This window comes from Haemaphysalis longicornis, unplaced genomic scaffold (assembly GCF_048455015.1).
Source record: "Haemaphysalis longicornis isolate Haplotype H1 unplaced genomic scaffold, Haemaphysalis longicornis Haplotype H1 scaffold_4, whole genome shotgun sequence".
NCBI lineage: Eukaryota > Metazoa > Arthropoda > Arachnida > Ixodida > Ixodidae > Haemaphysalis > Haemaphysalis longicornis.
Genome location: NW_027526361.1, coordinates 31,469,645 through 31,493,518, shown reverse-complemented (window position 1 = coordinate 31,493,518; position 23,874 = coordinate 31,469,645). Strand labels below are relative to the sequence as shown.

General features: G+C 47.3%; 1 protein-coding gene across 1 annotated transcript in view; it reads left to right on the top strand.

The window, feature by feature from the left end:
• The first annotated feature begins 4 nt into the window (after positions 1-4).
• The window catches only part of LOC144178457 (uncharacterized), a 193,776-nt gene continuing 169,906 nt past the window's right edge, over positions 5-23,874 (top strand). Inside the window, exon 1 of the mRNA XM_077706329.1 lies at positions 5-69. The gene's annotated coding sequence lies outside the window, so the exon portion shown is untranslated. The remainder of the gene's footprint in view (positions 70-23,874) is intronic.

Here is a 23,874-nt window from a genome sequence, read left to right as displayed (position 1 = left end):
TTCTCGCGCTGAGGATCTGTGCTTCCCATCCGGCGAGACTACCTCCGCAGACGGCGTCATTTCATACACGTGAGTTACATTCATCTTGCTTCTACTCCGGCCAGGAAACTGTAAAGTGAGCGTTTCTACACTGCCGAGGTGACCATAGCATGATACCGGGCTTATTTCACGTGTCCTTTTTTTAAAAACGGGAACGTGGTTAGTTGCGCTTCCCGCGCACGTACGCACAGGAACTCGGTGCGTGTGTAATGCTCGCAGGAGCGCTTTCATAATTGGTGGCAGCAAATCGTGCCACTTGGCATGTTGCGTAGCTCCCATAAATCTGTTCAGAAAAATGCTGATTGAATGGCTTATTCGTTTGCGCTCCGAGTTATATCACCTCTCAACCCCAAACAAAACAATTTAATCTCTCAGCAGGAGGTAATCTTTCATCACGAACGAGCATACATCCAGCTTTGCTGAACGCTGAACTACATGATAGATTGCAGCGTATGAGTGGAGTTAGAGTGCAAATATCATGAAGCTTCTCCAAACATTTCGGATAGAAATTTTTATGGCCCAAGAGATGGCAGCAATGCAAAATGGTTTAATGATGAATTGCATAATATAACACAAAGTCATCCATATTTCGAGTTGCGCCGTGTATGCATCGATCAGTAATAAAACGCCAAAAAAAAGTTCCACATAGAACCAACGGCCTAATTGGCATGACTATTTCTTTGTTTCGGTTTCTGTGGGGTATGACTTAATATTCAATGCTTGGGCCGGCAGCCTATCATTTTTTTCGACCATTACGATTATCTCTTCCGTTCTAAAATCGTGTCAATTTCGTAAATTTTGTTACGTTGGGCTGTTTGTTTTTGCATCAGATTTTCCTTATTTGTGCATTTTTACAGAATACTGCTGTGCTACAATGTCGCACCGGCTGGAACGGGCTGCTTATTTGAACTGACCAATTTCACGTACCGTGAATTGAAGCTGCAGCGCATGAAATTATTTGTTTGGGTAATAAAAGTTTGTGTTGAGTGTTTTGTGTTCCGTTCTATTTGTTTTGCATGTATTAAGATCAAAGAAACATGTTTATTTGGTCGCTGCAGTACCAAAGCGAAGTGCTGCTCTGATGCTGCAAGTATTACTGGGCTTTAAGTTTAAAAGTTGTGGCCTGCGTATCCATACCGATGTATATGGCGCAACCTTTATGCCTGCAAAAATGCAACGCATGCGTCATAATTTTGCATAACGTTCACGCGCACTCACACACATGTTTGTACTCACGAGCTGAAAAACAAGCCAACGGAGTCCCGTCTTATTTTACTGCGAAAAGAAATGTAGAAAGACTCCGCGAGAACAATGCACATTGCACATTGGCTTGCGTTAGAGCGGATGACGCGTCGGATGTTCTACCATTGAGTTACAGGGGCTGCCGTAGCCCTCTTCTCTGCGGTGTCCCTTACGTGGCATTTTGAACACTTTAAAACGGCATTTTGTTCAACTGTTTGTTATTTTGTGTTTCAAATTACTATTTCCACGTATACAGCCGACGAAACTTCCCGTGCGCTGTTGTTGGCTGCCAAATCCCCCCCCCCCCCCCCTTGTTAACAATGAGTCATGTAAAGGGGTTTGTTATGCTCTGCGGATTTCTCCATTACGTTCTTCATAATTTATTCATTTATGAAATTAATGCGGGATCTATTGATGAGTAGCCTAGATCCAGCCTCTACCCTCGATCAATTGTTAAAAATCTGTGCAAAGGCTGGTGGGTGTGTAATTTTCACGCCCTTCGATGTCGCCTTCTTGCGAATTAAAACTATGTTCGCGCTTTTCCTCGGGGAATCAGGCATTCTGCAAATAATTTTGCCGGCTTTCCTGACACAATTATCTCTTCCGTTCTTGTAAAGATCCACGGTTATTCCGTCGTTTCCCGCGGCTTTCCCTCGCTTCAGCCCCTTGAGTGCCCTTTCGACTTCGTCTTTAGCTTCTATGGGAACCTCGCGAAACAGGGCAGTTTTTTCAGCTCTGTTTATTGGCCTAACGTTGTCAGAGCACAGAATTGCATATACACTTTTGGCTACTTTCATTATTCCGTTCATGTTGTTCCGTATGTTCCCAGTTTCATCTCTTCGCTTAGGCGAACTGTGCTCCTGAGCCCAAGGACGCGGGTTCAACCCTGGACGAGGCCGCTGTTTTTGATGGAGGCAAAAAACGAAAACTCCAGGGTGTCGAGTTTTTGGCCCACATCATTAGTCTCTAGGTAGTCTAAATTATTCCGTAGCCCTCCACTACGACGCACCACGTAGCCCTAGGCGTAGCTTCGGCACGCCAAACACTTCAAATTCGATTTCTTTAGTTTCATCTCTGAGTGCATACATTCGATGTTTGCCAGCAGTCAGGTATCTTGTTTGTTGCCCAGTCCCTCCTTTTTTTTTTAAATGTTTCTTTAATTTTTGCCTTGTTGTAGTCCAGAGTTTACCAATCATGTTTTTTGAATTAAATCGATCTCGACAACTCTGCGCATTGCTTTGCACCTCCATTCTTGAAACTTTCATATTCCAGCGTTCCTCGACGAGTTCCTTGGTTTTCTGAGCTATTTTACCAGTTTCTTGCCTAGGTACTCTTCTTCCCACAGCTGCTGCTGAAATGACTGAGGATGTCCCGTCTGCATCGCAGGGAGCCTTCGTACAGTATGGTAGCACCTGGTCGCATTGATTATCGGGCATATTTTCTACCGGACTATTTAGAACTACAAACTGAATGTGTGCTAGTATCCCTTTGAGCAAATAAGTCCTTTAGCGAAGCAATGATAGGCTCCAGGTTGTGCTGCATGCTTGTAGGCAGAAGCAGCGTGTATATACAGGTCAGGACGTGGTTTAGGAACGGCAGGACAGAGCTCTGTATGCATGTCTTCCTTTAATGGGACCCTGCAACACTTTTTTCAACTTTTTTTCTAAACCATAATTAAAGATTTCAAAACGTAGTCAACAAACACATCCAGTACTTATAATAGGGGTTCACAAAGTACCCCAGCCAAAAATTGCTGCTCTATGCACATCAGACAACTGGGAAACCGGCTCAAAAGATTTTTCTCTCTTTCTCGAGTCTTGGCCTTCTTTTAGCGCTCGAATTGCGTCATTACAGCAATGTAGCGGCTATTGGTCGCTTCCTTTCTGTTGCAGCAATAAACGCCTTCGATACCCACTTTGGAAGAAAGCCATAAAGCAAAGCAGGAACGGAAGGCGGATAGTTCTGCCGCGACGAGCAAATCGCACAGTGCCGTTCTGTGCCGTTGATAACTGTAGGTTTGACAATGCTTCCAAACGCGAAAGGAAGAGCGAAAGCGTTTATCGGAAGTTTCGCAGGGTCCCCTTAACTGCACCCTATTTTGGTTAGTTGAAACTGAAGTTCTTTATTGATTCTTTTGTGTGTGTGTGCGTGGACTTACAGAGAAATAATTGTGTGCTTGCTTCCGACTGTTTTGCCTCGATTACGGCTCGCGCGACGGTTGTCGCGTTTTAGGCATCAAAAGACAGAGTTTGTGACCAAACCACACCCTACACCGAACCCCATCCCCGAGAGAGAGAGAGAGAGAGAGAGAGAGAGAGAGAGAGAGAGAGAGCATTTTTATTGAGCTTTATGTGGCTCAAGGGGCGGTTGTGGCCGCTGGCTTGTGCCGGGCGGCGACATCGGCAGCTCTGGTGACCAAGGAGGTTTGTACCTCTAGGTCTGAGCTCCCCAGCGCCTCCTCCCAATGCTCATCACAGGAAATTAGGGGAAAGGGATCTTTAGGACACCCCCAGAAGATGTGGGGAAGGGTGGCGAGGGAGCCACATGCAAGGCATTTTGGGGAAGGGTATAATGAAGGGTGGATTCGATGGAGTGTAGCGGGATTGGGGAACGTGTTCGTCTGAAGGAGACGCCTCGAGCGACTAGAGCGCCCCCCTCACTCCATCCCTGAGCAATGGGACACCGTATTGACCCAATCATTGCCGGAGAAACAGCAAGCCGTAGTGCTTAGAGCCTCGGAAGCAGCGCGGGCTCGCGATCTCCTTGACCGAGGAGGCTGAACTCAACCCTTACTCTCCATTTCATGTCTATAAATGTCCATCACCACCACTTGCGGTCATCTTTCTGCCGCTGGAAGCAATTCTAAATCCTGCCACCAGACAACAACCAGAACGGTTATAAAGAGGCAAGGTTTAAAGCCATAACGTGAAACGGGAAATCTGCCGTACAAAATCCAGGCAAGCGTTTCTCACTTCTAAGCTCATGCAGATTAATAATCACTCAAATTTATTTTGGCGATTCCCCCTCTTTCAGTCGCTAGCTTGACAGCCGTTGATCAAGTTGGTGCCATACTAACTGTACATTTCGCTTTAACAATATGTCAGTGACACGCGAAGTACATGTTACGGTGTGCGTGTGTTTCGGTGGCGCTTAAAGTGGGGGCGAGGTGAATCACGGGACGGTAGTGACATTACGAAAGTTTCAAGGAGAACGAACGAATTACTCCGCGCCCGTTTATTGCAACGCCGATGTTTGCAAAAATGTTGAGCCCCAGCCGTTCTCGCGTTGAAACAGTGTCCTGAATCAGGCCTGAAAAGTATCATGGAAAGTATCCCTTCATGAGTTAGGTATCAAGCATGTTCTATTTCACACTACATGAATCGGTCCAATCACCCAAAGGCAAATTTATATTAGGGGCGAAGCACCTTAGGACCTCGCTTTGTCCGGGGCTTGGCGTCCGTGTACACAGTGTTGCGCATGCGCGAGGAGTATTGGATTGCATTGAAATGGATTGGATTAAATTGTATCGGATTGGATTGGATTGGAATTGTATATACTGTACACACGCGTTGTCACTCATTTACATGGGCGAGTGTGCAATGCCACGGGCGATTTACGATAAGAACGATCCCCAGTGCTTAGCCCACTCGTCATGATTCACTTCGTGGAGATGCGTGAATTTTTTTGGGAGATCCCCCCCCCCCCCCATGCCTTTTTTTTACCCCCTCTTGGCGATAGTACGCGTTGCCGGGTGGTTATCTTAGTTGCTTCAATGGCGAGAAAATTTCCTACCGGCAGTATTTTTTTTTCTGTAAGTTTCGCGACATCGCGTACGCGCAGACGCAGAAATAAAGTCACGTAGCCTACGCGGCTCGCAATTCAGCTTTACAAGAAGCCGCGCCTGCGTAAGCTGCTTGGTGGTTGGGTGCTTAAAAGCGGGTCGAACGGAGCGGATGAAAGCGACGCGAACAACGTCTGGGCGTCGGAGTAGCGAGAAGGAAAAGATAAACAGGCCGAATCAAGAGCATTAGGCCAGCGTTCCTAATCCCGCCCGCAAAGGATTGGGTGACCATAAAGTGCGGGAAAGCGCCAATTTTGTTGCCAGGCCCCGGCTGCTTTTCTCGAAACCTTTCTTGTCCTCTTTCGAACGCAGCGTCGATGCTCTGAGACGTTATTTACGCTGCAGTTGTCATCGGCTCCTTTTCTCTCCCGTCGTGAAGTGTGGCTTTTTTTCTTTTTTCTGCGTTAGGATCAACAGGCGTGAAAACAGCCAGTCGAGTTTGTGTTAGGGTTTGTGAAAGTGCACTGTGAACGATGCCATCACCGTACGAGTTCGCACGGAGGCGGCGGCAAAGAGTTCGGCGGCCCGCTAGAGCTTTGCCCGGCATATCGGCGCCAGCTGCAGCTTTATGGGAAGGACTTGTTTGCTGGAGTACACTCGAGAAATCAATAAAATGAGCAGCTTTCTTTTTTATTTTCCGAAGTAGCTGAAAGACGGAACTAGCTCCGCTACACATGCCACACGCACATCGCTGACATTCGATGGTAAATCGTATTGTTAATTGTGACGATTTGTTTTTGAGCCGGGACTGTCGCCTGGGCGGGTATTGGGGTGGATAAGGAGGCCACTGATGTCCGAAATTTTCACAACATACTTCGCTAAAGTATATTTTGCGTTAAATAAAAAAACTGGTTAGCAATTGGAATTGCATAACGCACGGAAATACTTTTCACTGGGATTTCAGGACGCGTTCCTTCATTCCAGCGTAGCTAACGTGTCGTGAATGGAAGCGTTGTAAAGTTGCGGCAGTTTGGCTTGGCTAGTCTGCACTAGTAACTTCCCCATCAAATTATGTATCTCAGCGCTGAAAAAAAAAAAAAAAAAAAGGAAAAAGCTGGCCTTGGTGGCAAGCTTTTCCTCACAAAGAGAATCGATGCCGTGAAGCAAACTTGCCAGCAGATTAAGTGGATGAGTGAATGCTTTCCCATTTATTTTTCCTCCACTTTCGATACAGTGAAATTCAGGCAGTACGGAGGTCACAAGGGAAGGTAACGGGAGTAAAACTTCTCGCACCTCCGTTTAGACGAATCACGGTGGCGTCTGGCGCCTAGAGAACGTTGATTCGGCAGTGTTTCAAAGACGATTGTCTCTCTGTCCGTCCGGGCGTCCGCCCTTCGATTCAACCACCCGACCAAATGATGGAAAAAAAAAATCTGAAACACAAAGTTTATATAGTTTAAACCTTTCAAAACCACTGAATCTGGTGCCACGCTTCATACTGTCAACATTGTTGAGCCAAAAGAACACATTGGGCGAATCTGAGGCAAAACATAAATGCATAACTGCTACTCGCAGTGTTCTTTTAATTGAAAATAGATATGCTCTTTATATTTATGTGAAAGAATGTAAAAGTACGCGTTGAAAGCAATATTTTGAAGCAAAAATACAAAAAGAGCTCACGCCCAACCATACACCTCGCGAGTCGCGGTGGCATTCCAAGTCCAATTGTAGCGAAAGGTTCCGATCACGGCTCTTTCTTTTTTTCGTGGAATAAAGTTTACTGATGATGATGATGATTGATGATGGTTGCTATTGGTTTCCCCTTTGTAGCGGGGTGTTGATGTGTCATCTTACCAAAAAGGACTGATATACCTATGTTTTAAACTCTTGGTTTAATACTAGCGCTGCTTAGGGCAGGCACGAAACAACTCATTTGGCACAAAACACCCTTTTTTTCTTTTACAGGTGGCAGCTGTGCTAGGCAATATTCCCCTCTCTGCTTTTCGTCCACCAGCATTCTAATATTCTTTTCGGCGCCTCGACAGCATTGAAGTTACTCCCTCTGTGCTACCCTTAAATCCTAGGGCTTCGGGAAGCCGAATATTTCCCTCATGTAGATTTGGATGGATACCCTCGCATTCTAACACTAGGTGCCGCATAGTTTCTGTTTCTTTTCCGCAGACCACGCATACTTCCCGTGAATACTTCCCCACAAAGCTCTTAGTTCGCAAGCAACATGCTCTAGCCTCAAAAAGCAAAGCACTGTCCTGGGAATTACCGTAGAAAATTTCCTTTGTGATGTCCAGTTTCTCAGCCCTGTACATGTCTAACGACGTTTTAGCTTCAATTTTTTCTCTCCATTTATTCGTTTCTATCTGCCTTGCCTTACTCTTTCCCTCTCCCTCCCTCCCTCCCTGATAGATGGCGCGCGAGCAGTGGAACGCGGGAAAATTGAATTGACTTAAACAAATCTCAACCTTTTTTGTGACGGGAGGAGCGAGACAGGAGGTTGAGATCGTGAGAGGTGGGCGGGGAATAGGGCAGAGGAATTTACAGCGTGGGGGGAAGGGGGCGGCAAAAGACGACGTTTGCAGTGAAGTGAGCAGATACGCGACCTTTTTTTTTTTTTCCGAACAGTAACATACCGTTATTTTGCGTCCCCGTAATATCTATTTTGATCTTCAGTACGAACAAAATCACAGTAATGAAGTCTTCACATTTACGCTACCGTGAAGGAGAGAAACAGCGACACCAGGATTGACAAATTCACGAAAGTGTCATATAGAAGTTCTCACTTTCGCGCGCAAGCCATACAAAGAAGCACGGACGCAGCAAAACTTGTGATTCTACGTGGGCGTGCGTAGTTTTGCTCATTTGCGCCACAAAGCACACCAAAATATACCTTTCTTGTTACCTTGGCGTGTAGGCATCGGAATTGGCATAAATTCCTGCTTTCAGAACTTTTTTAACACGAAAGTGTTTTACTCCCGAATATACGAAGATTTAGCTGACGTCATATCCGTCACGGAAGTGACGCCAGTACAACGAAGCACGCGGCCTGAAAAGGGTGCACCGCTGCACACAGGGTCTTCTTGCGGGGAAGCAACCTTTAGAACCAAAGAGTTCTAAACTTTAGAACTCTAAAGAGTTCTAAAGAGTTCGCGAAACGCAGCTATAATGGAGCATAGAGCTCTGTGGGGGTATAACAAATATGAAGTAGTAAGAGGAATGTGGAAAGGAGTAATGGTTCCAGGTCTCACGTTTGCGAATGCTGTACTCTGCTTAAAATCAGAAGTTCTATCAGGCCTTGAAGTGAACCAGAGAACGGTAGGACGTTTGGCCTTAGGCGCGCATGGAAAAACAACTAACGAAGCAGTTCAGGGAGATATGGGCTGGGCGTCGTTTGAAGTTAGAGAAGCTCAGAGTAAAATATTCTTTCAGATGAGGTTGAGGACAATGGATCAACGAAGGTGGGCAGCTAAGGTTTTTAGGTACCTATACTTGAAAAGCGTGGACACGCAGTGGTTGAGAAAGACTAGAAGGCTAACGATGAAATACCGAAAGAACAGTGGAGAATCCAAAACAGCCAAGGTAACCAAAAAAAAGGCAAGGCAGATTGAAACGAATAAATGGAGGGAAACAATGGAAGCTAAAACGTCGTTAGAGATGTACAGGGCTGAGAAAATGAACATAAAAAATGAAAATTTCTACGATAATTCCCAGGGCAGTGCTTTGCTTTTTGAGGCTAGAGCAGGTTGCCTGCGAACTAAGAGTTTTGTGGGGAAGTATTCACAAAATGATGGGGTATGTGTGGTCTGCGGAAAAGAAACAGAAACTATGCGGCACATAGTGTTAGAATGTGAGGATATCCATCCAAATCTACATGAAGGGAATGTTGGCCTTCCAGAAGCCCTAGGATTTAAGGGAATCAGAGAGGAAGTTAACTTCAAGGCTGTCGAGGGGATGAAAAGAAGATTAGAATGCTGGTGGACCAAAAGCAGAGAGGGAAAAATTGCCTAGGACAGTTACCACCTGTAACAGGGAAAAGAAAATATTTCGGGCCTAATAAACTTTAGTGCCTGCCCTAAGCAGCGCTAGTGTTAAACCAAGAGTGTAAAACATGGTTATATTAGTACTTTTTGGTAAGATGACATGTCATCACCCCGCTTCAAAGGGGAAACCAATAGCAATCATCATCATCATCATCAGTACGTTATACTTAGGGGGATTCGTTTTCGGGTTTTATATTTTAAAGTGTTTTATGCAGAGATACACCAAGATTTCACTGACGTCGTATCCGTCACGGAAATGACGTCAGTATACCTTTATCGAAGCGACCCGCCAGCAGGATGTCGCTCGCCAAGCACACCCACAAGACAGCCGCCGACCCGCAAACCATGCTCAGCTGCAGATTTCACTGCGCATTTCACTTTCGTGCTTTTCATGCTCATGGCCTGTCGTCCTTAATAAAGTGCTTCACTCACTCAACGCCGTCGCGCCCATCCACGCATGATACCTCTGCCCCTAATCCCCCACTGCGCAGGCTCGGAGCGAGCTGACGTCATCCGTCCTCTTTCTTCTCCTCTGTACCCATCACTCGTTCTGCACCTCTCGGCCCTCGCACTATACTACCACTGTGCTACTATCTTTCTAAGAGATTGCCGCAAGTGGGTTTCACCAGAACACTCCAGAACGAGCAATCCGCGTGCCCAAACGTAGGAATTTGTTTATTAATATTTTTTTACTCCAACGGCATGCTGGGCCTCGTCGTTCACAAAATTCGCGCATTTGGTCACGTTGATTGGTCGCTCTGGGGCATTGTGGCGAAGCCCACCTGCGGCGACTTTTTCTATCGCGATCGTTCTTTCTTGCTTTAGAGAGCGCGCACAATATTCAAACGCTTTTGAGGCTTCATACACGCGCACAGATTTCTTGTGGGCGACCCTTATAATCTTTACGCACTAAGTTCCGGATTGTGGTGCTGAAGAACGGGTGCACGTTTTTGTCTTCAACGTCGGCACTTTGCGATCACGTGTCACGTGCGGAATGACTCCGTCAGATCGCTCACAACCGGATTCACCTCTGCGCACTACCGTTAGGGTGCCGCAGTTTTGCTATCAAAGCGGTATGCGCGCGGGCGTATTCAAATTCCTGTGCTGTGGAGAAAACGGCAAATACACACACATACATACATACATACATACATACATACATACATACATACATACATACATACATACATACATACATACATACATACATACATACATACATACATACATACATACATGCATGCATGCATGCATGCATGCATGCATGCATGCATACATACATACATACATACATACATACATACATACATACATACATACATACATACATACATACATACATACATACATACATTATGTACTTGCAGGCAAGAATTTGATATAAAATGCGCTGTAAACTGCATACGTAAGGAAAGAACTATGTAGCTCTCATAAAAACAGGCCAAAATCATTTATTACTCGGGAGCCGATGTAGGGCGAAGTGACAGCAATAAGCACGTCTCCAAGAGACTGCAAGACGTACGCGCCCATGCCAATCATCCCAGATGCCCAACTGGCATTTCCTCGATAAAAAAAAGCTACAACAAGCCGGCCAGTTATAGGCGGCGAATCAGCGCGTCATCTGGCACGCAATGCAATAACCATTGTGTGTACACAATATTGCGGGATCACTCGGAGAAATGTCGTCCGATCTCGTTCGCGCCGCCAGGATCGGGGTCATCTATGAGCAGTGCTTTTCTAGACCAGACGAATCGATGGCGGATAACGCCCCCTTCTCTTTGTGCCCGTACCAGCGGCAGGCGAAATGCTCCGCCACTCCACAGGGATTGCGGACAACACGATTATCGCCCGAGGCCCTGCTGTCTGGGGAAGAAAGAACACGATGTATTTGGTCGGGTCGAGGCGCATTCAGGCCTCAATGGAAGAACCGCGCAAACGGAGAATCAGGAAGTGGCTGTTCTTAGGCCTGTTTCGATTGACCCGGAGGCGAGCGTTCGAGGGGCCCTGCAACCCTTTTTAGTCGGCGTCATCGGCGGCGTTGACCGTGAGCGAAACATCTTGAGCGGCGCCATGGAGCGCCCATGGAAGCACCCTGGATCGTAGGGCGCTGTCCCAGCAGATGACGGGAAAGCAGAGGCGCTTTGACCGCTCTCGGGTGCCGGAAGAGTGTACGATGACGTCAGCCCTGAGGTGTAATACGTCGCTCTTGAAACATGGGCGATGGATCCGCTGCCGTATTTCTGCGCAGGGCACGTTACAAACTTCCTCATCGCCGAGGACGGTAAAGCTATCACGTTTCGCGCTTAAAGGCGAAGCTTAAGCGTCCTCCAACTTCTTCAACTTTTTCCAAAATCTCAAATGCTTTCAGAATGTAGTGAAAAGTCAACAAGCACATCCACTATTTCGATTAGGTGTCCGCCATGTAACCCAGCTAATAACTGCTTCTCTATATGCCAATCAGATAACTTGGAAACTTTCTCATTTATCAGAAGGCCCAGGACCTTCCTACTTTGCTATCAAACTGCTTCTATGGCGCAAAAAAAAAAAAAGTCTTCTCAGCAATGCATTTATGTACAGTTGTGAAACCTACTTCAAAAGGGCTAGGTGTACCCGTATAGCAGAGCGGCTTACGCATTTACCGACGACTACCACGGGGGAGTTTGTGCAATTTTAAAGAGAAGCTTTCTATGCCTCGTTGAAGGCGACCGTCATGTCACCAAAACGAACTGCAGAAAAGTCAACTTTACACAATCGGTTTCACAAAACGATGATGATGATGATAAGCGAAGGCACATGAAGCGCCTCAAGAAAAAAAAAACGCTTGCCAGGTCGGAATCAAACCTGGGTCCACCGCGTTATGAAGCCGACGTTCACCCGATTACGCCATTCCCTCACGCTCGAAGCTGTTTAAATTTCGAACTCAGGTTGCATAGGAACAAGCTTCGCGCTTTAACCATCCTTCTCTTGAAGGGACCCTTCCACACGTTTTAGGGTGTCGCAAAGTACCTCAGGAAAAAAATTACTGCGTTATGCCCATTAGATAACTAGAAACTTGCTCAAAAGATGTTTTTCTCTTTCGTGGTCCGCTTCTCTTTTGACCGCTGAAATTACGTTATTACAGCGATGTAGTGGATAGTGGTTGACTTTCCAGCAGTTGCAGCGATGAATGCATTCGATAGCCGCTTTAAAAAGAAAGCCAGAAGAGGAGATCGGAAACGGAGGGCGTATTTGCTGCGACGAGCAAATTACGCTGTGCAACTCCGTGCAGGCGATAACTATAGCTTTCGCAGTGCTTTCAGATGTGAAGGAAAGTGTGAAAGCGTTTACCGGGAGTGTAACTGTTAGAGTCCCTTTAAAGGGACCCTACAACACTTTCTATAAGCGCTTTCACTCTTTCCTTCGCGTCTGGAACCACTGAGAAAGCCATAGTTATCGCCAGCACGGAGCAGCACTGCGTGATTTGCTCGTCGCACCAGACACGCCTTCCGTTTCTGCTTTGTTTTTGTGGCTTTATGTTTAAAGTTGCTATAAGCATTCCTTGTTGCAACTGAAGGAAAACCGGCCAACAGCTGCTACATGGCCTTAGTGACGTAATTCGAGCAGTCGAATAACATCAAGACCGAGAAAGAGAGAAAAATCTTTTGAGCTAGTTTACAAATTATCTGATGGGCATAGAGCAGTAATTTTTGGCTGATGTACTTTGCGACCCCGTAATCTAAGCATTGGGGGGGGGGGGGGGGTTTGGTGACTACATTCTGCAAGCATGTAAGATTAAAAAAAAAGGCGAAAAAAGTGTTGCAGGGTCCCTTTAAAACTGGGTTTTGATTTTATTTCTTTTTGTTTGCGCATTGCCGCCACCATCACTGGACGGAAGCACTTTACTGCGTCGCAAAGGTCAGCATGACCTGGAGAAACCTTTTTCGCCTGCCGGACAAGCTAAGCTCTTTCCGACCCGTGTAGTGTGCGACGTGGGAACGAGAAAAGGGTTCAGCAGCGCACAATGCTCGCTCGCCGAGATTTACCGGGTTCTTCGCTAATTGCGTCCACGTACACAACGCTGCTCTGCTAGAAGCTCGCTCGCCGTTTTGAAAGGAAATATGCGGGCGAGCGGTTTTTCGGAGAATACGAGTTTCCTGTGTGCACAAAGGATCCTCCCGACTGCCCACACGTACGAAAACACCGCAGCACCACGCACGTGCCTATAGTACGTGCTTGTTGCGTCCGCCTTGCTTTTTGAGATGTTCATGGCCGTTTCTGCCGGCACTCTATAAGAGCTGAAAAGAACTCGTGCTTTCTGCTGTAACAAAGTGCACAACCTGAAGACGAGCAACAAGAACAGGTGTACTTTGGTTGCATTTAAAAACATTTAACAAGAAAACACTACTACTGGTTGCCCCCCAAAAAATCCAAGCGTAGAACTATAGAAAAAGCTTCTGTTATGGTCACGCCCGCTGAAAAAAAGTTTGCTCACACGTGCAAGCAATCATGTCCTTAAATTAAAGTCTCCAATGCTTACGCTCTCTTTCTTTTTTTTCTCGCTCCACTCTACCGGTCTAATCATGCCTGCAGGGAACTCAACGTGGTCCGTTCATGGAAGAGAAAATAACCATTGTATGTTCCAGAGCGCTTTCACAACGCGAGATTTCAAAGGAAAAATGTAGGAACTCCTGAGTTGGAATTGTCAGATGGTGCGTATAAGCGCTAGTTTTAGAAGCTCATCTCCGCAAATATACACCTCTGCGTATGTTTGCCTTGGAGGCCCTACGGCCTAGGGCCTGTTATTAAAGGGCCTTTTGTTGGACAAAGGTCTCTTAAAGACTATAGTCTTTCTTGGGCTACTTAAGCCCAGAAATTTTGGTCTGTCTGTATGTCTGTCTGTCTGTCTGTCTGTCCGTCTGTCTGTCCGTCTGTCCGTCTGTCCGTCTGTCCGTCTGTCCGTCCGTCCGTCCGTCTGTCCGTCTGTCCGTCTGTCCGTCCGTCCGTCCGTCTGTCCGTCCGTCCGTCCGTCCGTCCGTCCGTCCGTCCGTCCGTCCGTCCGTCCGTCTGTCTGTCTGTCTGTCTGTCTGTCTGTCCGTCTGTCTGTCTGTCTGTCCGTCTGTCTGTCTGTCTGTCTGTCTGTCTGTCTGTCTGTCTGTCGCCTGCTGTTTCCCGCGCTTCTGGCGGCATTGAAGAAATCACACGGCAACAGCAACGAAAGGTTCCACTAGATATATGTTCCACGTTCTGCTTGGAACGCACGTGCAGTAGGGCAACGTGGTTCTTTAAACGTTGAAGTTGGGCGCCTCGATTCACGCGCGTCTCCGCCGTACTGCAGCGCTGGCATCGAGGAACGCGGCCTCTAGCAGTGGAACGCGGTAAATTTAAATTGACTTGAGCAAGCCTCTAGTGTGTTTACCTTGGGAGGAGCGCGGAGGAAGAGGAACAGCACGTAAGGTGAGCGGGTAAGCAAATGGAGGCGTTTACTTTGCAAATGTAGACAATGACTGTCGCCTTTTGTCGACATTTGCAACGAAAGGAGTAGATACGCGGCAATTTTTTAAAGAGAAAGTTTTAAAGCTCTGTGTTTGAAGCATGCGCATTGTGGCGTACAGAAAATAGGTGGCCCAGAAAAGTTGAAGTTGCGCGAGTCGGGGAGCGCGTGCCAGGAAAGAGAAACAGCAGTGCGGGACGAGGGTCGGAGGAGGGCTCCCAGAAAGGGCGACGCAGCGCGCGCCGGGAAAGAGAAGGAGGAGGAATAAACGTCCCCATGAAGCAGTTCGCCGTGGGGTAGAGTACTTACTCCAGGACCCCTTGAGACCGTCCGAAGAAGCAGCTGCGCCAAAGGAAAGTAGGCTGCTGCCGCAGCTGCAATGCGGGCCGCATTGGGAGGTGGAGGTACCGACGAGGGCGAACAGGAGGCTTCTGACGATGGCTGGCGAAGTGAACGAACTACAGAGCATGCTGTCCAGGGGGCCAGTCAAGTTGCATCTGGCGCGGCCGCAAAGCTCCACGGAAAGTTCAGCGGCAGTTCAGCAAAAGGCCCCACTAGACTTCATAATCTTACGAAGTCCTGGATATCCTCCATAATTCTGATTAATTGCGCGGCTTTTCAATAAATCTTGTTTCACGCATCGCGGCACGTGTGACGGAAGGACGCGCATGATTTGTGGGGTAGGGGAGTCGCTTAAGAGTGCTCACGCATCAGAAAAGCTGCAAACGATCGAGGGCTCAAAAAAAAGGAAGGGGGGGTAACTTGAAGGCCTAATCTGATCGCATTAAACACAAAAGGGAGAACACTGAGAAAAACCAGCCCTGCGCAGTTCAGTAAGGAGGCTGAATGATATGGGAGCGAGATCTTTCCTTGCGACCTTCCATGTTTTTTTTTTTTTTTTCGCGAAGAGAGCTGAAATTTTGTGCGTGGAAGCACTAGATGCAAAGTCCCCGCAGCCACTTTGACGTAGCGATGCAGCGGCTCTGGTTAGCGAAGCTACCACAGCCTCCTCAACCCGCTTCATGCACTAAATCTACGAGCTCCGGCGGCAGCGGCCTAAACTCTACCGCCCACTCCGCCCTGGTTGTTTTCGGCGCTGTCCGGCGAACATGATGCACGCGTCCGTGTGGGATTGCATTAATTAGCGCGGAGCCACCGTCGCGTGCAGGCACGCTCTTGCGAGTGCACCGTGGGCCCTTATAACGAGCGCTGATTGCAAAACTTTCCCGGGAAGTTTTGGTCCAGCACGGCTCTGGTCATGGCAAGCGTCGTCGGCTTAGATCAAAGCGTCGCGCGCCCGGTGGAGTCCGCTGACTGTCATCCCCGGGGATTTTGCGATGCACTAAAAATTGGGAGGATGCTTTGTTGTGTTGACGAGAAATATAAGTGCGTCGGACCGCCACGGGGTTTGGTGGAAGTGGAGGGGAAGTGGCAGCCGTGAGTGTGTTTTGGGATTATGGCGTACGTCCCTGTTCCATCGCTTAGCCGTGATGAAGTATAAAAAGGTGGTTCCGTGCTGTGGTGAATATATATTGTTAGCAGAAGGTAAACGCGGAAATCTGCCTTGCGATGAACCATGTGCGCCTCAAAGAAAGTGCTCATAAATTTTTATAGCTGCGGGCTAAAGCTGAAAGGTAAGAACGTGTTGCAATGCTTGGGGGTTAGGAATTTAAAAGTATAGACATATGCCTGCAGTTTTTGTCGAGAAGAGCTTCTGTGTTCATCCGATATTGTTTGTGGAACCTTGCAAGCCAGGTCAGACGCAGGTGCAGCAAAAGGTGATTGAGATCCTTCAAAAATACCCGCATAATGAACAAAAAACTGAGGCGTGCATGCTAAACGGTCTTGAACACTTTTTCGACGACTTTACTTCTAATAGATGGAAAAAGTGCAGGAGTGAGTAGATGGAAAGAGATGATGAAAAGGGGGATGATTGCTGCGGAATGCCGATACTGGTGTACAGCAAAAGCAGCGACAGGCAGCCAAAGCCAATGCTAAAGCGAACAAACGTGACGACTGAAACGGTGAGAACGCAAAGCAGGGTTGGCGCGGTGCGCGAAAAGCGTGCGAGAAACGCCGTGCTGTCGGCTTCTAAAGTCGAAGCAAGGCGTGCGCACCGGGCTAAGTCTCACCATGAAGGAGAGGGAATAGACTCTCGCGCGTTCATGAAGGTCCACCAATGGATAAAGGTACAATATTTTAAGGGGCGCAGCCCCTTAGGGGCTGGGGCTGTTGGCGTCTCCTTTCGTCGTCGTCGTCGTCGTTTTCGTCGTAATCGTCGTTCATGTCATGTAGTCTCGGTACTAAAACACAGGGAAACTCGTTTACGCCTCGCGCTAGAGCTCCGTGCTTCAAATACAAGAGACCTTTACAGCAAAGCTAAATACCTCTACCCCGCAAAAGGTTCATCTCCGTTGGCAAAAACGCCAAGGCGCCAAGAACGCTTATACACTGCATGCTTCGCCAGTAATGTTCCGTACTCTGTAGAAAAATTCTCATTCCTAGGTTCAGAAATTGCCTATTTTTAGCAATCCCCCGCCAGGTTTCTCAAGAATTCCCTGCTAATTTCCCGGCATTCTCTTTTTGCAGCTACGTGGATTCCTGTTCGGGTTTGGGCGTTAGCCAGTGCCACTTACGTCTACTTTACGTAGCCTTGCGGGCGCAGACACATTTCGAGAATCAGAGTTTCAGCGGGCAATAAATTTTACTACCTCTACCGCTCCGCAGTAGTTGACTATACATCTCTTGTTTTGTACCACACAGCATGCTTATTTCGCATTTTAAAGCTCTAAGTTAAAACTTCCTGTATGTAGAACAACGAGGCATTGTTGGGTAACTGAGGTAATTTTAGCTTAGTCCGAGACTGCTGGCGCAATCTCTTGTTGACAGCACGCGGACTAAGGCGCACCCGAAATACTTTTTTGTATATTGCACAGGAATGCACGCAAACAGGCTTCAGCCCTTCAGCCTCCGCCGCTTCCCGCTTTAGTAGCTTTGTCTAATTGAATACTCTTTTTTTTTATTCTCCCTCTTGCTTCATGAACCGGATTGGAAGCCGTCTTGGATGCTTTTGGCTTGCAGAAACACTACTTCGGATATTTGAACACAAATCCGACGAAGCGTTAAGAGAGAAAAAAAAAGTACTAAATGATGCGAGGTTTGGTGATTTACATTATTTTTTCTTTTTATTCTGGTTACTCCTAAAATTCCCTTCATCTAATGAAGATTCCCTTTTCCCTTTTGGCCAAAATTACAGCCGGAAATTCCCCCGAAAAAGGGAAAATTCCCCGCACGGAACATCACTGTGATTCGCCCCTCCCCATGCTTCACGTTAGCGGAGATGACCCAGGATCTCTCTCTTTTTTTTTTTCTCCAACAGACTCATCTCGAGGATCGCCAACAGGAATTACAGATTGAAGGAGGCAAATCTCATAAGATTAGTGCAGGCTTTCGTCGTCAGTCGTATAGTATACGTTACTCCGTACCTCAACTTGCAAGTCGCCGAAAAGGCTAAAATCAAGCGTATCATTAGAGGGACATACAAGCAAGCCCTCGGGTTACCTACCTGTACGGCTAACGAACGATTAATAGCTCTAGGAATTCACAATACGCTGGAAGAGCTTATAGAAGCCCACACAGTGGCACAATACGAAAGACTTACACACAGCCCAACGGGAAGACACATACTCGACTCCCTCGGAATTAACTACGCGGCACAGCAAGGCACCAAGGTAGACATTCCTCAGAAAATACGCGAGTGTGCCAAAATACTTCCGTTGCCAAGAAACATGCACCCGAACACAACGAGGGAAGGCGGCAAGAGCGAGCCAAAGCCATTAAGAAAAGGTTTCAAAATTCTAGGGACGTGATCTACGTCGATGCGGCAGAATATGCCACGTGTGATGCCATGTCAATGACAGCAGTAGACTGTGAAGGTAAATTAACCTGTTGCGGAACGGTCGTAACCGCAAAATCCGAGACAGCCGAGGAATGTGCCATCGCACTTGCGATAGCCTCCACGACAGCTAAATACACGACTCGAAAACGGCAGTTCAAAATTTTATTAAAGGGCGCATATCGCCGGAGGCACGACGCATTCTGCTAAATTTCCGAGACCAGAGAAAAGTCCAAATTTTATGGGCACCTGCACACTCTTCCCTCCCGGGCAAAGAGGCAGCTCACAACACGGCTCGAGGACTCGCATGCCGAGCCACCGAGCAGCCTCCGCTGAGGTCGGGAAGAGACCGCATGGTCTCATACAGGGAAATTACTAATCATTACAGATTCGAACGGGCCCGTTATCCTCCCGCTCATCCATCCTTAAACAAAAGGCAGTTGGTGGTCTGGCGTCTCCTCCAAACGAATACATATCCAAACCCCGTGGCATACAGTCATTACTACCCTGGCCAATATTCAGGCATGTGCGCACTATGTAAGGACCGGGCGGACCTGTCCCATATACTATGGGCTTGTCCTCAGGCGACCCAAGAAGGCCGTAAAATCGCGAATGAAGAGCAGTGGGAGACCGTGCTGCTCAGCTCTGACCCAAAAGACCAACTCTGGGCCGTCCAGTTGGCTGAAAACGCCGCCAGGGCCCAAGGGCTGCTGGCCGCCGTTTAGGAAGGAGGACTCCTTACAAACAACTGGACAAAAATAAAGTTGTCTCTCTCACTCTCTCTCTCCAACAGCAGTTCACTTCGTTTGACATACTTCGAGCCGAAAATTGTTAACTCAGAGCTTCAATTCGCAATCTGAGATACCAAAATATACCACACGCTTTAACGTATCTCTCATTACTTTTCTGGGGGTTCGAAAACTACGACAAAACGCAGTTACCGTCACTGTGGCGCTTGGTGAAAGGGCTCAGTAGGAATGCGAACAATAAAGATAAAGACATTGATGGAGAGATAACGTGAGATGGAGAAACTGGGCACAGAAACGGTCGTTCTCGGCGTCAGTTACAAAATCTTGGACTCGACTTTAGGGTCGTCTCTCTCGCTGCGCCTATACTTTTTCTGCTACTTCAAAGGAAGGGCCATGATTGAGTCCTTCCCTATTTATGTGGAGACGGGCGCCTCAAAGCACGGACAACTATGTGATTTTCGCTCTCCTTCCTAGTGCACAGAAGCAATCATGATGTTCCGCCGCTCCTTTGTGCAATCTCGTCTTTGTCGGCGTGCGACAACTTCTCGATTTTCCGCCGTCTTCAACGCCTTTCATCCCCAGTATACTTGTTCTATTGTTGCTCCGCACGGTTTAGAGACGCACAGAGAGAGAACAGTCTTTAATGATACTGGTGAGGTTAGCCTGGCCAAGGCGCCTAGCTTGCTACACCAGATGTATGAAGAAATGAAATCGATGAAGTGATGATGATGATGACTATGATGACGATGATGCGTTCATTAATAGAGTCCTCTTTAGAGAGTCTGATCCAGTCATGTGCTTCGCGGGAAAGACAATAGAGCTTTTGTAGCTCGAGATGCTCATTTAGAGTTAGACCAAGGGCCTAACGCGTCTTTTAGAGTTAGTCCTCTAGAAAGCGAAAGGCTCAAGGACACTAAAAGGGACGTCCTTGCTGCTCTATACCGCGTGCATACTTCTGTAACTCCTTCGATGAAGTTTCTAAACCTGTCATTAGAAAAGGCATCGTGATTAACTGTATCCATTCTTTCATTTACCTCACGCACAAATAAATGGAGTCCTGTGGATCCATCAGGGCATCATGACTGCGCAACGCACGCTGGAAAGGTTGCACTAATAAAAGATTGATTTACTGTGGAGCGTGCGCGATTTTTAAGCCTTCCCCTGGTGATTAATAGGAGTGAATTAAAGGGGCGTGAGAGATTCTGGGCGTCATTTTTCTCCCAACTATGACGATAATCGGGATCATCACCGAACATGCTCATACCACCGACAAACATGTCTGATACCACAGGTGCAGACATAAGCCTTCATCTGAAAAGCCCGCCCAAAATCTCTGATAATGACAGAGTAACAAATGTGCCACGTGGCGTAATTTAGCACTACCTAAATTTTATGTAGATTAAGGGCGTTTTGACGATCCTGACCAACACCGAGGTGTTAGAAGCATCGGGGTTGTGGAGCTCACGGCGCAGATAGCAGCCACACAACGAAAAAACCAACTTTCAGTTAGTCCAAAACGCTGTCTGAATGTTCAGATGGGTGCTTCCTAGATTAATCAAATTAAGGCAAATGCGAACGGTGGTACGCGCAAAACAAAACAAAAACAAAAACAAAGGTATTCATTACCAACGGGATCAACAAGCTAACGGTATATGTCGCTAGCGTGTTAGTGCCTTAATGGCAAGCCGTGCTTTCCCCATCTTTAGACCTCCGAGGCATTGGTAATTATCGGTAAAACTTCAAATAAAAGCATGTTAGTACACTTCTGGTCGAGGTCTTTGTTTGTACTTTAAAGTGACCCTGCAACACTTTTTTGAACTTTTTTTGAAATATTAAATGCTTGCAGAACGTAGTCACCCAGCACACCCAGTACTTAGATTAGGGGGTCGCAAAGTACCTCAACCAAAAATTACTGCTCTATGCCCATCAGATAACTTGTAAACTCGCTAAAAAGATCTTTTCTCTCTTTCCCGACCTTGAAGTTCTTCGACGGCCCAAAATACGTCACTGAGGCCATGGATGTAGCGGCTGTTGGCCGGTTTTCCTTCAGTTGCAGCAATGAACGCTTTTCGATAGCAACTTTAAAAATAAAGCCACAAAAACAAAGCAGAAACGGAAGGCGTATCTGGTGCGATGAGCAAATCACGCAGTGCCGCTCCGTGCTGGCGGTAACTAAGGCTTTCGCAGTGCTTCCAGGCGTGAAGGAAAGAGTGAAAGCGCTTATCGAAGGTGTTGCAGGGTTCCTTTAAAATCACTGGGTTTTATGAGAGGCGTACATTTCCCTAAATTTTATGATGAATGCTGAGTAGATGCTAGATCCTTTATGAAGTAAAGCAACGAGATATGTGTATTTACACCAGCCAATTAATTAAGACCACCGGCGAGAGGTCAGAAGCCTACAAACCCTCCGTCCTCCGTGCGTTTCGTCATCGAGTCTGCGCGGGATAAATAAGAGGCACGCGAAGACTGCAGGTCTGCTGCAAGCCTCGTCCAGGTCTGATTGGCTCCAACGAAGCCGGCGTTGCGTCTTTGCGGCGCATTCGGTGCCACGTTTTGCGCGCGAAAAGGTTTCCCGCCAATCGATTTTCTTGGGCAGCAGCTGACGCGCTACAGCCTGCGTTGTGTACCGGAGGCCAAGTGTCCGCAATTACCCCCGGTTCGCTCTGAGAAGGTTCAAGGAGGTTTTTTTTCTTGCGGGCTAATAAACTCTGCCGCACTTTTCTCTTTAGCGCTTTGCTGTTTGCAGAGAAGCATAGACGTGGGATTCGGCTCAGGGGTGCGCGTTGCGCAAGTGTCTCTGGGACAACCAGGTGCTCCACTCCCCAGTACAGCGGCAAAAAGAAATCTCGAGAGAGAGCTATTTAGCCCACGGATTGCGCAGTGTGCCGAACAGGGCTCACCGCCAATAAGATACGTTGTATAAACAGCACCTTCGGCTTTGACAATTACTTCGTGGCCCCGGCTGATGTTATGGCCCCTCCCGAAATTTTCGCTTTTCAGTAGCAATAAAATCGGTTTATCTGCGGCACACGCTCGTCAAAGGCACCCAAACATAAGCAGCCTTCTATGCCTGAAATATAACGCGCATAATTCGTCTTTTCCTAACTGCTCTCAAAGGGGACTGGGGGTTATGGCTGCCGCCTGAGAAGCAAATGGGCATGGGTTGAAGCCTACAAGCTTGCGAAGTGGCAAACACCATTTTCTTTTTTCAGATCTGTGCTTGACCACGCATGCGCCGTGACACCAGTGACGAATGCAGGACGACGGACGCACGCCCCTCATACTATTTGAAGCTGTACAAACGCCGTAAAAACAGTCATTTCTGTAAGACTCGATGGCGCACAAGCGAAACTTGTCCCGAAAGCATACAAAAGTATCAGTCGAGTAGAGATTCGTGTAGAGATTCGGCTTCATGGGTGTACGATACTTTACACGGGTGGTTATGGAAGTCACAGCGGTGTTTTCACACTAGATGTTTTCTTATGCCTTGAGTTTTGCACACCCCTTGCATTTTCCTGTGTTCGTCATGTGCTTTATTTATTTATTTATTTATTTATTTATTTATTTATTTATTTGTTCTTTTATTTATTTATTTATTTATTTATTTATTTATTTATTTATTTATTTATTTATTTATTTATTTATTTATTTATTTATTTATTTATTTATTTATTTATTTATTTATTTATTTATTTATTTATTTATTTATTTATTTATTTATTTATTTATTTATTTATTTATTTATTTATTAGAATACCCAATAGCGCATTCGTCTACCTACCTCCAACTCGAAGCGATATTACTGGTTGTCCGACAACTTCAAATTTCTCCCTGGCCTACCAACCAGCCTCATGTGCAACTATCTTCACAGAGATCCAGGAGGCATTCCGCGCATTGCGCCGGGTGCCTTATCAGAATTCTATCTGTGCGTCCATCAAGATGCTTGCCCGGAGGCTACATTGTACAACAGGACTACAAATTCGGGTAGACTGGGTGCCAGGGCACTGCGTTAACTCTTCCAAGGAGGCCGCGCGTGCCCTGGCGAGCGATGTTCTTTCCACCCGCTCGCCCCCAGTTTTGCCTCATCACGACCCCAACTTGGACCCCTTTGAAGCCCGTGCCACCTACCAGCGATGTGCTAGAGCTCGACTCCGCAGCCACATCCCTGCCAATGACTACCCGTTACCTACAGGACTGCCACGTGGCCTTCAGGTTCTGATCCACAAGGCTCGTGCTAGGGCGGCGCTTACAGAGGACATCCTTTTCAAGTGGCGTTCTTACGTACCAAAAAAAGGGCGGCCACCCGTTCTCCTAGGCGCTACTGCAAGCAATTCACCTCCGCCGGCCATGGCACCACCCATGTGCGTGACGTGCTCTTTAGGAGCCACACCGACCATTGAACATCTCCTTTGGACGTGTCCGGGTCTGCACGCGGAGAGCACGTCTTGCAAACACAGCAGCGTTACGTGTTTGACGGACTGGCTCTACCCACCCGCAGCCACAGCCAAGCAAGTGTTTGCCTCCTTGTGGGCCTTCGCTCTCGCTACTGGCGTTCATCTGAGAATGTAAAGTTTTCCCGAATAGACACCACTCTCCCCACCCGCCCCACATAGGCCAGGTCGCCATCCTTGTGTTAATAAAGTTTT